Genomic DNA, 12,126 nt, shown 5'->3' on the forward strand with positions numbered 1-12,126 from the left:
GGCGGAAGTGGGCGGGGCGAAGTTTTGAAATATTTTTGTAGCAGTGACATATCACAGAAGTCTTTGTTTTGGATCCAAAACATCGTTGCTCTAGCTCTTATAGTCTTTGAGCACTAGGCGCTGAAGGGGACGGACAGACGGACAGACGGACGGACGGACAGACAGATCAAGAATATATATACTTTATGGGGTCGGAAACGATTCCTTCTGGACGTTACACACATCCACTTTTACCACAAATCTAATATACCCCAACACTCATTTTGAGTATCGGGTATAAAAAAGTCACAGTCAATAGATATAGATATATGTAGATATCAAAACAGTTTAGGAGCCATGCAATCGTTTTTTGGGTAGGAATAGAGTAAAGCGGATTGCATTGTTTTCGGGTAGGGAAGGGACAGGAATAGGGTAATCTACTTATAACTGAAATCTGCCTCACAAGTTAGGTCCGTGGCAGGATAAATAATCCCTCATCCAGCGAAATCTAAAAGGTCAGATCAGAAGTATTGGGGCTGAGAAAGGTGCTGGATTAGTTCCACTAATCATCAGGTAGTATGGGAGTCCGATGTCACCTAGGCTTACCGAGGCTTGCAACCTCAGTAATCTTCTCAGGGGTTCCTCGGGACAGCCAAAACCCAGTTAATTAGGGGCAATCTTCGTAGAATTTCATCCTAAACGATTTGGAATGCGCTCTCCTTTCCTGCAGTAGTGTTCTCGCTTAGCTCCTATTACAATCTTCGACTAGTTGATAGGCTAAGCTCGACCCACGGAGTTATACCCAATATAAGTTATAACACTTCCAGTGTATCGGACCTACTGCACGCCAATATACCCTGCACGATACTAGGCCCTGTAGGCCATGATGAGCTTACACGGATCCACAGTAACCACTGGATAAGTTGCAAAAAAAAACGGTCTAGCAAGGATAAAAGTCAGGTGTTACTTTTGACCAAGTTATTTCTTTAAATGGGGCAAGCCGGATCGGGCCCCACGTTGGGCGCCAAAATAAGATAAATGTAGCATATCACATACAACGATTGTTGTGTGTGGCGGTGCCACTCGAGCTGGTCGGGGGTGTATCGGGCAGGACTGGTGCACGCGCTGGCACCGGCTGTATGATCGGTAGTATGGGGGGGGTTCCTATACTGGTCCTTTCCTATACGTGCTCGCGTCGATGCCTTATTATACCCGATACTCAAAATGAGTATTGGGGTATATTAGATTTGTGGTGAAAATGGATGTGTGTAACGTCCAGAAGGAATCGTTTCCGACCCCATAAAGTATATATATTCTTGATCAGCATCAATAGCCGAGACGATTGAGCCATGTCTGTCTGTCCGTCCGTCCGTCTGTCCGTCCCCGTATTTCAAAACTTCGCCCCGCCCACTTTCGCCCCCACAAAGGACGAAAATCTGTGGCATCCACAATTTTAAAGATATGAGAAAACCAAAAACGTAGAATTGTAGAGAATGACCATATCTTTAAGACTGCGGAATCTGAATTGGATCGTATTATTATTATAGCCAGCATCAAGAAAACAATTTCATTTTTTCTCGCCCTGTCTCTCTCTAACACACACGTAGCATAGGCGGCTTTGCTAAAAGTAAAACATTAGCGCCTAGATCTCAGAGACTACAAAAGCTAGAGCAACCAAATTTGGTATCCACACTCCTAATATATCGGACCGAGACGAGTTTGTTTCAAACTTTCGCCACACCCCCTTGCGCCCCCGCAAAGGACAAAAATCTGGGGATATTCAAAAATCTCAAAGACTATTAAGGCTAGAGTAACCAAATTTGGTATCCGCACTCCTGTTAGATCTTACTGTAAAACGTGTATCTCAAAATTTAACCTCACCCCCTTCCGCCCACACAAAAGACGAAAATCTGTTGCATCCACAATATTGCACATTCGAGAAAACTAAAAACGCAGAATCATAGATAATGACCATATCTATCAGATTGCTGAATCTGGATCAGATCAGATCATTTTTATAGCCAATAGGAACAAATCAATTTGCAGTGGCTACGCAGCGCCCGACGTCACGCTCAGACTGATTTTCTGTCTCTCTCGCACGCACTCTTTGTCGTGTCGCTTAATGTTAGCGGCGTCTGCCGGAGGAGAGCCATACTGACTTAGTATCGGGTATAACTGTAGAGTTGCGGTGTCCGCAGCAACTCCCAACGTTCCCCCTCGTTTTTTGTCTCTTAATGGTAAAAGTTTATAAACGTTAACTGGGAGTTCGTTCACTTACGTACTTTCATGTTCCGGCCACGTCCAAAAGATCTTTCGGCGAGGGGAATACCTGTAAGTTTTAGAGAGAGAGCACACACACATGGACAGGCATGACCACGGCTAACACCAGATTATCTTGATCTTCTTTTCTTTTTATACCCGATACTCAAAATGAGTATTGGGGTATATTAGATTTGTGGTAAAAGTGGATGTGTGTAACGTCCAAAAGGAATCGTTTCCGACCCCATAAAGTATATATATTCTTGATCAGCATCAATAGCCGAGTCGATTGAGCCATGTCTGTCTGTCCGTCTGTCCGTCCGTCCGTCTGTCCGTCTGTCCGTCCCCTTCAGCGCCTAGTGCTCAAAGACTATAAGAGCTAAAGCAACGATGTTTTGGATCCAGACTTCTGTGATATGTCACTGCTACAAAAATATTTCAAAACTTCGCCTCGCCCACTTCCGCCCCCACAAACGACGAAAATCTGTGGCATCCACAATTTTAAAGATATGAGAAAACCAAAAACGTAGAATTGTAGAGAATGACCATATCTTTAAGACTGCGGAATCTGAATTGGATCGTATTATTATTATAGCCAGCATCAAGAAAACAATTTCATTTTTTCTCGCCCTGTCTCTCTCTAACACACACGTAGCACAGGCGGCTTTGCTTAGAGTAAAACATTAGCGCCTAGATCTCAGAGACTACAAAAGCTAGAGCAACCAAATTTGGTATCCACACTCCTAATATATCGGACCGAGACGAGTTTGTTTCAAACTTTCGCCACACCCCCTTGCGCCCCCGCAAAGGACAAAAATCTGGGGATATTCAAAATTCTCAAAGACTATTAAGGCTAGAGTAACCAAATTTGGTATCCGCACTCCTGTTAGATCTTACTGTAAAACGTGTATCTCAAAATTTAACCTCACCCCCTTCCGCCCACACAAAAGACGAAAATCTGTTGCATCCACAATATTGCACATTCGAGAAAACTAAAAACGCAGAATCATAGATAATGACCATATCTATCAGATTGCTGAATCTGGATCAGATCAGATCATTTTTATAGCCAATAGGAACAAATCAATTTGCAGTGGCTACGCAGCGCCCGACGTCACGCTCAGACTGATTTTCTGTCTCTCTCGCACGCACTCTTTGTCGTGTCGCTTAATGTTAGCGGCGTCTGCCGGAGGAGAGCCATACTGACTTAGTATCGGGTATAACTGTAGAGTTTGCGGTGTCCGCAGCAACTCCCAACGTTCCCCCTCGTTTTTTGTCTCTTAATGGTAAAAGTTTATAAACGTTAACTGGGAGTTCGTTCACTTACGTACTTTCATGTTCCGGCCACGTCCAAAAGATCTTTCGGCGAGGGGAATACCTGTAAGTTTTAGAGAGAGAGCACACACACATGGACAGGCATGACCACGGCTAACACCAAATTATCTTGATCTTCTTTTCTTTTTATACCCGATACTCAAAATGAGTATTGGGGTATATTAGATTTGTGGTAAAAGTGGATGTGTGTAACGTCCAAAAGGAATCGTTTCCGACCCCATAAAGTATATATATTCTTGATCAGCATCAATAGCCGAGTCGATTGAGCCATGTCTGTCTGTCCGTCTGTCCGTCCGTCCGTCTGTCCGTCTGTCCGTCCCCTTCAGCGCCTAGTGCTCAAAGACTATAAGAGCTAAAGCAACGATGTTTTGGATCCAGACTTCTGTGATATGTCACTGCTACAAAAATATTTCAAAACTTCGCCTCGCCCACTTCCGCCCCCACAAACGACGAAAATCTGTGGCATCCACAATTTTAAAGATATGAGAAAACCAAAAACGTAGAATTGTAGAGAATGACCATATCTTTAAGACTGCGGAATCTGAATTGGATCGTATTATTATTATAGCCAGCATCAAGAAAACAATTTCATTTTTTCTCGCCCTGTCTCTCTCTAACACACACGTAGCACAGGCGGCTTTGCTTAGAGTAAAACATTAGCGCCTAGATCTCAGAGACTACAAAAGCTAGAGCAACCAAATTTGGTATCCACACTCCTAATATATCGGACCGAGACGAGTTTGTTTCAAACTTTCGCCACACCCCCTTGCGCCCCCGCAAAGGACAAAAATCTGGGATATTCAAAAATCTCAAAGACTATTAAGGCTAGAGTAACCAAATTTGGTATCCGCACTCCTGTTAGATCTTACTGTAAAACGTGTATCTCAAAATTTAACCTCACCCCCTTCCGCCCACACAAAAGACGAAAATCTGTTGCATCCACAATATTGCACATTCGAGAAAACTAAAAACGCAGAATCATAGATAATGACCATATCTATCAGATTGCTGAATCTGGATCAGATCAGATCATTTTTATAGCCAATAGGAACAAATCAATTTGCAGTGGCTACGCAGCGCCCGACGTCACGCTCAGACTGATTTTCTGTCTCTCTCGCACGCACTCTTTGGCGTGTCGCTTAATGTTAGCGGCGTCTGCCGGAGGAGAGCCATACTGACTTAGTATCGGGTATAACTGTAGAGTTGCGGTGTCCGCAGCAACTCACAACGTTCCCCCTCGTTTTTTGTCTCTTAATGGTAAAAGTTTATAAACGTTAACTGGGAGTTCGTTCACTTACGTACTTTCATGTTCCGGCCACGTCCAAAAGATCTTTCGGCGAGGGGAATACCTGTAAGTTTTAGAGAGAGAGCACACACACATGGACAGGCATGACCACGGCTAACACCAGATTATCTTGATCTTCTTTTCTTTTTATACCCGATACTCAAAATGAGTATTGGGGTATATTAGATTTGTGGTAAAAGTGGATGTGTGTAACGTCCAAAAGGAATCGTTTCCGACCCCATAAGGTATATATATTCTTGATCAGCATCAATAGCCGAGTCGATTGAGCCATGTCTGTCTGTCCGTCTGTCCGTCCCCTTCAGCGCCTAGTGCTCAAAGACTATAAGAGCTAGAGCAACGATGTTTTGGATCCAGATTTCTGTGATATGTCACTGCTACAAAAATATTTCAAAACTTCGCCTCGCCCACTTCCGCCCCCACAAAGCACGAAAATCTGTGGCATCCACAATTTTAAAGATATGAGAAAACCAAAAACGTAGAATTGTAGAGAATGACCATATCTTTAAGACTGCGGAATCTGAATTGTATCGTATTATTATTATAGCCAGCATCAAGAAAACAATTTCATTTTTTCTCGCCCTGTCTCTCTCTAACACACACGTAGCATAGGCGGCTTTGCTTAGAGTAAAACATTAGCGCCTAGATCTCAGAGACTACAAAAGCTAGAGCAACCAAATTTGGTATCCACACTCCTAATATATCGGACCGAGACGAGTTTGTTTCAAAATTTCGCCACACCCCCTTCCGCCCCCGCAAAGGACGAAAATCTGGGGATATTCAAAAATCTCAGAGACTATTAAGGCTAGAGTAACCAAATTTGGTATCCGCACTCCTGTTAGATCTTACTATAAAACGTGTATCTCAAAATTTCGCCCCACCCCCTTCCGCCCACACAAAGGACGAAAATCTGTTGCATCCACAATATTGCACATTCGAGAAAACTAAAAACGCAGAATCATAGATAATGACCATATCTATCAGATTGCTGAATCTGGATCAGATCAGATCATTTTTATAGCCAATAGGAACAAATCAATTTGCAGTGGCTACGCAGCGCCCGACGTCACGCTCAGACTGATTTTCTGTCTCTCTCGCACGCACTCTTTGTCGTGTCGTTTAATATTAGCGGCGTCTGCCGGAGGAGAGCCATACTGACTTAGTATCGGGTATAACCGTAGAGTTGCGGTGTCCGCAGCAACTCACAACGTTCCCCCTCGTTTTTTGTCTCTTTATGGTAAAAGTTTATAAACGTTAACTGGGAGTTCGTTCACTTTCGTACTTTCATGTTCCGGCCACGTCCAAAAGATCTTTCGGCGAGGGGAATACCTGTTATTTTTAGAGAGAGAGCACACACACATGGACAGGCATGACCACGGCTAACACCAGATTATCTTGATCTTCTTTTCTTTCATGTTCCGGCCACGTCCAAAAGATCTTTCGGCGAGGGGAATACCTGTAAGTTTTAGAGAGAAAGCACACACACATGGACAGGCATGACCACGGCTAACACCAGATTATCTTGATCTTCTTTTCTTTTTATACCCGATACTCAAAATGAGTATTGGGGTATATTAGATTTGTGGTAAAAGTGGATGTGTGTAACGTCCAAAAGAAATCGTTTCCGACCCCATAAAGTATATATATTCTTGATCAGCATCAATAGCCGAGTCGATTGAGCCATGTCTGTCTGTCCGTCTGTCCGTCCGTCTGTCCGTCCCCTTCAGCGCCTAGTGCTCAAAGACTATAAGAGCTAGAGCAACGATGTTTTGGATCCAGACTTCTGTGATATGTCACTGCTACAAAAATATTTCAAAACTTCGCCTCGCTCACTTCCGCCCCCACAAAGGACGAAAATCTGTGGAATCCACAATTTTAAAGATATGAGAAAACCAAAAACGTAGAATTGTAGAAATTGACCATATCTTTAAGACTGCGGAATCTGAATTGGATCGTATTATTATTATAGCCAGCATCAAGAAAACAATTTCATTTTTTCTCGCCCTGTCTCTCTCTAACACACACGTAGCATAGGCGGCTTTGCTTAGAGTAAAACATTAGCGCCTAGATCTCAGAGACTACAAAAGCTAGAGCAACCAAATTTGGTATCCACACTCCTAATATATCGGACCGAGACGAGTTTATTTCAAAATTTCGCCACACCTCCTTCCGCCCCCGCAAAGGACGAAAATCTGGGGATATTCAAAAATCTCAGAGACTATTAAGGCTAGAGTAACCAAATTTGGTATCCGCACTCCTGTTAGATCTTACTATAAAACGTGAATCTCAAAATTTCGCCCCACCCCCTTCCGCCCACACAAAGGACGAAAATCTGTTGCATCCACAATATTGCACATTCGAGAAAACTAAAAACGCAGAATCATAGATAATGACCATATCTATCAGATTGCTGAATCTGGATCAGATCAGATCATTTTTATAGCCAATAAGAACAAATCAATTTGCAGTGGCTACGCAGCGCCCGACGTCACGCTCAGACTGATTTTCTGTCTCTCTCGCACGCACTCTTTGTCGTGTCGCTTAATATTAGCGGCGTCTGCCGGAGGAGAGCCATACTGACTTAGTATCGGGTATAACCGTAGAGTTGCGGTGTCCGCAGCAACTCACAACGTTCCCGCTCGTTATACCCGATACTCAAAATGAGTATTGGGGTATATTAGATTTGTGGTAAAAGTGGATGTGTGTAACGTCCAAAAGGAATCGTTTCCGACCCCATAAAGTATATATATTCTTGATCAGCATCAATAGCCGAGTCGATTGAGCCATGTCTGTCTGTCCGTCTGTCCGTCTGTCCGTCTGTCCGTCCCCTTCAGCGCCTAGTGCTCAAAGACTATAAGAGCTAGAGCAACGATGTTTTGGATCCAGACTTCTGTGATATGTCACTGCTACAAAAATATTTTAAAACTTCGCCCCGCCCACTTCCGCCCCCACAAAGGACGAAAATCTGTGGCATCCACAATTTTAAAGATATTACGCAAAGGCATATACCGCAGTACATAAGCCGGCCGCGCACAGAGCGCTAAAGAAGAGAAACAATACAATGATATGTTTCAAGTGTGGTGAGCGCGGGCATATGAAGGCTCAGTGTAAGAAGGAGAGCGCAAATGTGGAAAGGGCAGCAAGAGTGGAGAACAAGCAGTGCAGTCTATTAAATGCGTTGGACGCAGATAATTTTAAAAAGAGTATGTGGTGTTTGGATAGTGGTGCCACAAGCCACATGTGTTGTGAGAAACAGTTATTCACAAAGTTCGAGAAACACACAGAAATGATTGGTCTGTCTGACTCCGGTTTCCTAAAAGCTGAAGGAAAAGGGGAAGTAGAGCTGAAGACAGAGATATGCACGCTGCTGTTAAAGAATGTTCTCTATGTGCCCGAAATGAATGGAAATTATTTCTCGGTGAGCAGCGCTGTACAGAATAAATGTGTCGTCACTTTTGGACAAGAATATGCACGAGTTATCCAAAATGGCGAATGCATTGTAAAGGCGAACAGAGTTGGAAACTTGTATATGTTTCGAGGAAAACAAAACAACTGTTTTGCGGCGGTTAAGGCTGATGGTGCCCTGTGGCATAAACGGTACGGCCACTTGAACATCAGCAGTATGAAAGATTTGATCAGCAAAGGAATGGTGCGCGGCATTGAAAATATGGTTTTCCCGGCGAATATGAATTGCAAAATATGTATGGTCAGCAAGATTCATGCGCAACCATTTCCTGTTGCAACCACCAGTAGAGCTCAAGATATATTGGAACTAGTTCATGCAGATGTGTGCGGGCCCTTTGGCACACAGTCGCTTGCTGGATCAAAGTATTTTCTAACCTTCATCGATGACAAATCAAGGCGTATATTTGTGTATTTCCTGCGGACAAAGGATGAAGTCTTCCAGAAGTTCGTCGAGTTTAAAACCCTGGTTGAACGGCAAACGGGAAAAAGTCTCAAATGTATCCGGAGCGACAATGGCGGTGAATTTGTCAACAAATCGTTTGATGAATTTCTGAAAACTAATGGGATTGAGAGGCAGCTGACAGTGGCAAAACGGCGTTGCTGAGAGGGCAAACCGCACTCTGGTGGAAATGTCAAGATGTATGCTGGTCCAGTCAGGATTAGGCGAATCCTTGTGGGCTGAGGCAGTCAACGCAGCTGTGTATGTACGGAATCGATCACCGACCAAGGCGCTGACCAGTATGACGCCTATGGAAGCGTGGACTGGTAAGAAACCTTTTGTTGGTCATCTAAAGGTTTTTGGCTCCGTTGCAGTAGCTTTGGACAAGGGTCCAAGGAAGAGTAAACTTCAACCAAAAGGCAAAGAATATCGCATGATTGGATATTCAGTAGCGGCTAAGGGCTATCGACTGTATGACCCTGTGTCTCATCAGGTGATTGAGAGGCGAGATGTTCTCTTTGACGAGATCCAAGACGACAAGGATACAGTCACATTCGAACTTCCGAAGGCAGAAGTTAGCATGCAGTCAGGCGGCGATACTGATGACATTGACAGCAGCGGTGGAGACAGCAGCCATGGTGCTAGCGTTGACGGGGATTATCCCAGTAGCAGCGGTACTGATGGGTACGAGAGCGCAACAGAAAAGGTTGAGTCAGATGAGCCAGCTTCTCGCGTTGGACCTGGCAGACCAAGGCTGATTCGGACCGGCAAACCTGGCCGTCCGAGAAAGGAGTACAACATTCTTGGTGCTCTGGTTGCCAGCGACGTAAAGATTCCAGTATCCTACGAGGAGGCGTTGATCAGTATTCATGCATCACATTGGTCCGAAGCGATGCAACGCGAATATGAGGCATTAATGGCAAACGAGACATGGCAGTTGGCAGACTTACCGGCAGGACGACGAGCAGTTGGATGCAAATGGGTATATAGCCTGAAACGCGACAAAGATGGTCAAATCGAACGTTTCAAGGCGCGGCTGGTGGCAAAAGGTTGCTCCCAGCAGTACGGCATAAACTATGCGGAAACCTTTTCTCCAGTCTGCAGACTGGAGAGCGTGCGATTTATTCTTGCGCTAGCAGCAGAATTGAAATTATATGTCAACCAAATGGATGTACATACGTACGGCATACCTCAACAGTGACCTGAGCGATACGGTGTACATGAAGCAACCACAAGGGTACATTGATCGAGCTTATCCAGCGAAGGCTATGCTGCTTAAAAGTCAATATATGGATTGAAGCAGTCAGGAAGGGAATGGAATTCGAAGCTGAATGGCGTCCTGACTAATCTGGGTTTTGTTTCCTGTGACAACGAGCCGTGCCTCTACCAGCAGAGAGGGAAAGGTAACTTATCGTTAATCTTGGTATATGTTGACGATTTACTTATAGCATGTCAGTCCAAAGAGGACATGCTCGGTATCAAATCGGCTATTTCAAATGCGTTCGAATGTATCGACAAAGGTGTTCCAGAGCTGTTTTTAAGCATGGAGGTGCACCGTGAAGGTGAGCTTGGGCCTATCACCATAGGCCACTCGCAATACATCAAGGAACTATTGCAAGCTCACGACATGGACAAATGTAGACCAGTGGCTACTCCGTTGGATGCGGGGTTCCAGGTGGATTGTACTAATGAGCAGTGTCAAAAGGTTGATCCTGTCATGTATCAATCCATGATTGGTGAGCTGATGTGGCTGGCACTCACAACCAGACCGGACATTTTGCATTCAGTTGCAAAGTTGGCCCAGAGGAACAAAGATCCGCACGCAGAGCATCTGGCTGGTGTGAAGCACGTTCTGAGGTACTTGGCAGCGACGATGAACTTCAAACTACACTACAAAGGGTGTCACCAGCCACTTACTGGATATGTGGATTCGGATTGGGGCGGCGATCGAACTAACCGGAAGTCGTATACGGGCTATGTTTATTTTTTGGCAGGTGGCCCAATTTCTTGGCGATCTGAGAAACAACGCAGCGTGGCACTTAGCAGCACGGAGGCAGAATACATGGCACTGTCGGCTGCGTGTAAGGAGTCCATATTCTTACGTCGCTTAATCATTGAAATTGGCTGTGGAGATGAAGCTACCTCAACTACCTTATATGGCGATAATCTGAGCGCACAAGAGCTGGCTAGGAACCCAGTGCATCACTCAAGGACCAAGCATATTGATATTAGATATCACTTTGTACGACAGATTGTAGAAGAAGGTCAAGGTAAGTTAAAGTATGCTAGTACAACAGATATGATTGCAGATATCTTGACCAAGAATCTCCCTAAGAGAAAGCATGTCGAATTTACAAAATTATTAAGTTTAAATTGAGTTAAATGGAAGCATGAACGCATTGAGGAAGGGTGTTGAAGAATGACCATCTCTAGCAATGCACGCATGTATTGACAGACATATGAGTATGTAGACGTATGTATGAGTGAGGGACGTAACAAAGCGACGTTCTCTTATCTCCCTTTTTGTTCTCCCTTTCGTTCGTTCTCTATCTGCCTGCGAGCAGAGCATTTATTAGTCACAAATAAACCTTACATATGAATGGTTGCGTTTTTACTTTTCGGTACAAGAACTTCCCTTGCAACGGCAGCGAAATTCTGTCCAACACTTTCATGTTCCGGCCACGTCCAAAAGATCTTTCGGCGAGGGGAATACCTGTAAGTTTTAGAGAGAGAGCACACACACATGGACAGGCATGAATACATGCCAGATTATCTAACACCAGATTATCTTGATCTTCTTTTCTTTTTATACCCGATACTCAAAATGAGTATTGGGGTATATTAGATTTGTGGTAAAAGTGGATGTGTGTAACGTCCAAAAGGAATCGTTTCCGACCCCATAAAGTATATATATTCTTGATCAGCATCAATAGCCGAGTCGATTGAGCCATGTCTGTCTGTCCGTCTGTCCGTCCGTCCGTCTGTTCGTCTGTCCGTCCCCTTCAGCGCCTAGTGCTCAGAGACTACAAATATTTCCTAATATTTCGGACCGAGACGAGTTTGTTTTAAAATTTCGCCACACCCCCTTCCGCCCCCGCAAAGGACGAAAATCTGGGGATATTCAAAAATCTCATAGACTATTAAGGCTAGAGTAACCAAATTTGGTATCCGCACTCCTGTTAGATCTTACTATAAAACGTGTATCTCAAAATTTCGCCCCACCCCCTTCCGCCCACACAAAGGACGAAAATCTGTGGCATCCACAATTATAGATATGAGAAAACCAAAAACGTAGAATCATAGATAATGACCATATCTATCAGATTGCTGAATCTGGATCAGATCA

This window comes from Drosophila miranda (assembly GCF_003369915.1).
Source record: "Drosophila miranda strain MSH22 chromosome Y unlocalized genomic scaffold, D.miranda_PacBio2.1 Contig_Y1_pilon, whole genome shotgun sequence".
Taxonomy (NCBI): domain Eukaryota; kingdom Metazoa; phylum Arthropoda; class Insecta; order Diptera; family Drosophilidae; genus Drosophila; species Drosophila miranda.